Here is a 5,593-nt window from a genome sequence, read left to right on the forward strand (position 1 = left end):
TATAGCGGACCTCATTAACTCCCAATCCCCGTGGCGGCGATTGGCGCCCCGCTATGGTGGACTCGCTGTAGCGGAGAGCGGACCCCGTCTACTGCAGCGTCTCATCAGAACTAGAAACTCTGGTTTTTCACAAAGATTCCACCCAGAATCCCGACACCAATCCGAGGACCTACACCCACAAACCAGACATGCACGCATAAGTAAAAATCCGGTACGAACTCACCTGTGGCCTCAGAATCCCCAACGGAGGTCTAAAACACTAAGTCAACCCCCAACGAAAATAAAACAAGTCTCAAACAAGTGCACAAAATACCAGCGCAAGCCTTTGCTTTGAAATTCTAAATCTTTAAGTTCTTACTAGACTTGCTCCTAGTCTCGAAAATGAACTTCCAGGGTTAAAGTGGTCAAAACGCTCCTAACGACCACTCGGGCCCTACCTGCCGAGCACCGTTAAACATACTTTTCTATCATAATCATGAACATGAGTAGACCTCGGGGTTACCAGATAAAAGTCTGCTAAATCATATGAGAATATACTGAGAAAGGGATGAGCCCAAGAAGACCTGATATGCAACTATACTGGTCAAAAAAAGTGAGCAAGCCGTCAAGGTCACTGAGAAGTACTATACAGCGAAAATATAGGCCGAAGGGGCCATACAAAACCTAGCTAAACCATGAATGTCTACAAGCCTCTACTGAAGTATCTGACATAACGAGGTCGGGACAGGGCCCCGACATACCCGTATGTACACAAAAGAATAACATACAAAAAGTACAATGGCAACTCAGGAACAAGAGGAGTGCTCCAATGTCAGCTGAACGACAACCTATGGAGGCTGATCACCAAACTGTCTATCTGCACCTGCGGGCATGAAACGCAACGCCCCCAGAAAGGGACGTCAGTACGGAAAAAGTACCAAGTATGTAAGTCATGAAGAAAACCCGGCCTTAATAAGACTCGATGTCATCGTACCCAACCGCAGTGGTGTGCATAATTGTTGTCGTACCAGGCCGACTATAGCGCGGCTCGGTGTCATAAAATAAATACACATATATAAAGCATGCATGAGAGCTCAAAGCAGTGTTACGACGCTATCAGAGTGACGTAAGGTCGTTGTACCTCCGATCATCATTATGGAACTATCATCATCAACATAACTTACTTTGAAGGATATCATAAAGAGGTCAAGAACAAAAGTTTCTAGCATATCTAAGAGTAGAGTCGTTATGGAATGACTTTCATTTACGTTTCGTTTCGTTATAGATCATGCAAAAATAAAAGAAGAGTTAGCCTTAACATACCTCAAGTGGTCCAAATAATCCAACAACAAGCTTATCACCACTAGAGCGCCATTCCTATAACAAAGGGATACATATACAACTTAAATGCCATTTTCATATTACGTATATCAACAATAACTCTATTCTAAGTAAAATGGACAGCCTTTCCCCTATTTCATAATCATCACCACAAAATCCATAACCAACAATTAACATAACAACCTCATATGATCTCCTTTAAAGTCATATTCTCCACATTTAAAGATATACCATTGAGAAACCCCATATACATTTGTATACAACACTTCCTCAACATTAACTATTATCCCTTATAACAAGATTTTGCTCAAAACACACTAAAAATCATTGCTCAAGTTAAATTACAACTCAACGTATCATCAAGTTCATGTTTGAACCTTTCCTCCAATTTCTTTCCCTCAAACCTTAGCATAATTACCACATAAACCCACAAACATGGAAATAAGATGAAATCTTACCTTAAGAACTCAAAAACACTTCAATTCAAAGATCACTTCACCTTGGAATATCCTCCAAAGCTTCTACAAGAAGAAGAGCAATTTTCAACAACACTTTGAAAGCCTAAGCACTTTGATTCTCAATTTAATCTTTAATTCTTGTTTGGGAGAGTGATTGAATATGTTGGAAAAGGTTTCTAGAGCTTTCATGAACTTAGGGTTTAGTTAAAAATAACTTAAAATGAGGGAGGTTGTAATATATAAAATCAGCAAAATCCACCAACTCAGAAAATACGAACCGTATAAAATTATACGGCCAACATGCTATCCGTATAATTTTACACGGACCGTATAATTGGTCTGTATCTTACCATCTCAAAATTCTGCCTTTTCTGTAAATTTTTCAAATCCTTAAATACGATCCATATCTCAAAAGTACGGACCCTATCATATAAATACGGTCCGTATTCCCCATTTCCAAAACCAGCTTTTGTCGAAATGTATTCTCTCCGATTCTCTTATTCTCTATTCCTTCCATAATTTTCCAAACATTAACTTAAACCCTTATAAACATAAAATAGGCATGTCCAACCTCATATAACCTCGAAGACAATCCCGGTGTCCAAAACTAAGACAACTAACGTACGACAAATCTAAATGTATAAAACTTCGAGGTGCAACATTCTTTCCCCCTTAGAAACATTCATCCTCGAATGTTAAACTTGCAGGAATTCTATAGAAATTTTTGGAGAGTCTTCCCTGTAACTGTACCACTACCAACCTTGTACACAGCAACCAAAACCATACAATACCACACAGGGCCACAGCAATCAATAACAAAAATAACCCCACACGACCATTAAAAGTAGCTGATAAATAATACATACCTGAAGACGATTGTGCTGTAGTCTGCATCTGCTCTGAAGCCAGAAATAAACGAGGATATCTAGACTTCATATCTTCCTCAGCTTCCAAAGTCATATCCTCAACATTCTTGTTTCTCCATAGTACCTTTACCAATGCCACATCCATGGTTCTTAACCTACGAACCTGTCGATCAGAGAGTGTAATAGGGACTTCCTTATATGATAGGTGCTCAGTAATCCGAACGTCATCAACAGGTACGACTCTAGAAGGATCTCCAATACACTTACGAAGCATCAACACATAAAAGACAGAATAGACTAATTCTACGTCCGAAGGTAGATCCAACTCATAAGCCACCTAGCTCACCCTTCGCATAATCCTGTAAGGTCCGATGTACCTAGGGCTAAGCTTTCCCTTCTTGTTGAACTTCATAACACCTTTCATAGGCGATACCTTCAGAAATACCCAGTCATTAACCTGAAATTCTAAATCTCATCGGCGATTGTCTGTATAAGACTTCTGACGACTCTGGGCTACCAATAGCCTTTCCTGAATAAGTTTAACCTTATCAACTGTCTACTGGATCAAATATTTCCTATTAGCTTAGATTCCCCAACCTCGAACTATCCGATATGTGATCTGCATTTTCGTCCATATAAGGCTTCATACGGAGCCATCTGGATGCTGAAGTGGTAACTATTATTATACGCAAACTAAATAAAGGGCAAGTGATCATCCTAGCTACATCCAAAATATATCACACATGCCCGTAGCATATCCTTAAGTGTCTGAATTGTACGCTCAGCCTGCCTATCCATCTAGCGATGAAATGTTATGCTAAGACTCACCTGTGTTCCCAATCCTTTATAGAAAGATTTCCAAATGTTATCTGTAAACTGTGCACCTCTGTCTGAAATAATAGATACTGGAACACCATGAAGTCACACTATCTCCTTAATATATAACTTCGCATAATCTTCAGCGGAATAAGTAGTCCTAACAGGTAGAAAATGTGTTGACTTTGAGCCTATCAACAATCACCCATATCGAATCAAACTTACGTTGAGAACGGGGTAAGCCTGCAATGAAGTCCGTATTGATCACCTCCCAATTCCAAGTCAGAATCTCTATACCCTGTAGCAACCCACTGAGAGTTTGGTGCTCAACTTTAACCTGCTGAAAATTAGGAAACTGAGCTACAAATTCTGCTATATCCTTCTACATCCCGTCCCACCAGTAAACTTCCTTGATATCATGATACATTTTCATCGTCCCAGGATGTATGGAGTAACGAGAATGACGAGCTTCTCCCATAATCTGTCATCGTAACCCTGTAACATCAGGAACACACATTCTGCCTCGATATCTGAGGACACCATATCCAGAAATCTCAAATGGCCACTATTACGTTCGCATTTCGCGGGCGGGGTTCGCGGTCGGAAAGCTACTTCGAACTTGTTGGTGCTCTTTCGGACTTTGCTTTAAAAGAGTCACCACCTTATTTTTAGGAAAACCAGTTTTGGAATCTCTATACCCTGTAGCAACCCACTAGGCTTTTGGTGCTCAACTTTAACTTGCTGACAATTAGGACACTTAGCTACAAATTCAGCTATATCCTTCTTCATCCCGTCCCACCAGTAAACTTCCTTGATATCGTGATACATTTTCCTCGTCCCTGGATGGATGGAGTGACGAGAATGATGAGCTTCTCCCATAATTTGTCATCGTAACCCTGCAACATTTGGAACACACATTATTCCTCGATATCTGGGGACACCATATCCATAAATCTCAAATGGCCACTGTTACGGTTTGCATTTCGCCGGCGAGGTTAGCGATCGGAAAGCTACTTCGAACTTGTTGGTGCTCTTTCGGACTTTTCTTTAAAAGAGTCGCCACCTAATTTTTAGGAAAACCAGTTTCGGAATCTCTATAACCTGTAGCAACCTACTGAGCTTTTGGTGCTCAACTTTAACCTGCTGACAATTAGGACACTGAGCTGTAAATTCAGCTATATCCTTCTTCATCGCATCCCACCAGTAAACTTCCTTGATATCATGATACATTTTCATCGTCCCTGGATGAATGGAGTAACGAGAATGATGAGCTTCTCCCATAATTTGTCGGCGTAACCCTGCAGCGTCAGGAACACACAATCTGCCTCGATATCTGAGGACACCATCTCCAGAAATCTCAAATGGCCACTGTTACGATTTGCATTTTGCGGGAGGGGTTCGCGCTCGAAAAGATACTTCAAACTTGTTGGTGCTCTTTTGGACATAGTTTTAAAAGAGTCGCCACCTTATTTTTAAAAAATTAGGAAAACCAGTTTGGATGGATTTATTCATATATAGTGAAAAAGCCTTCGTAATTCAAAGTTCAAGGTAAGAGTTCTGGTGATCCCCTAGGGAAGGTGTTAGGCACCTAGTATTAAGGATCCGTACTATACGGTTGACCTTCGAATTCCAATGTATGAGTATTTGCTTGACCTGTTTATTGAGTTTTTATCCCTGCATTTATAAAATCTGTCATTTGCATGTCATTTTCAAAAAAAAGAATTGAATATATCCCGTTTATACATAGGGTATTTAGGTTCAAATTTATAATATCATGATGTAAATAGTTTCCTCATACATATAAGGATAGTATTGATTGTAAAAGATATGAAAATTGTTTATATTCAAGTGAGAAATACAAGTTCTATTCATGCTTAACTCATACTTTGCTGGGATCAATCCACTTAGTACGTTTTAGAACACCTTATTCTAAAACTCCTTATTTACGAATATGCCTGATGTGAGGGGAAAAAAATCTTTGACTTTATGAAATAATTTGTTCTTAAATATGTATGTCCGAAACGGGTTTGGGCTTTAAAATTCACAACATTCTTAAAAGAGATGCACTTTTCTATTTTGGGATTGACCCAATTTTCTTTTGTTTTCTTTTCTAAAAAAGTGGGTTTTCAAAAT

Source organism: Lycium barbarum, chromosome 10 (assembly GCF_019175385.1).
Source record: "Lycium barbarum isolate Lr01 chromosome 10, ASM1917538v2, whole genome shotgun sequence".
NCBI lineage: Eukaryota > Viridiplantae > Streptophyta > Magnoliopsida > Solanales > Solanaceae > Lycium > Lycium barbarum.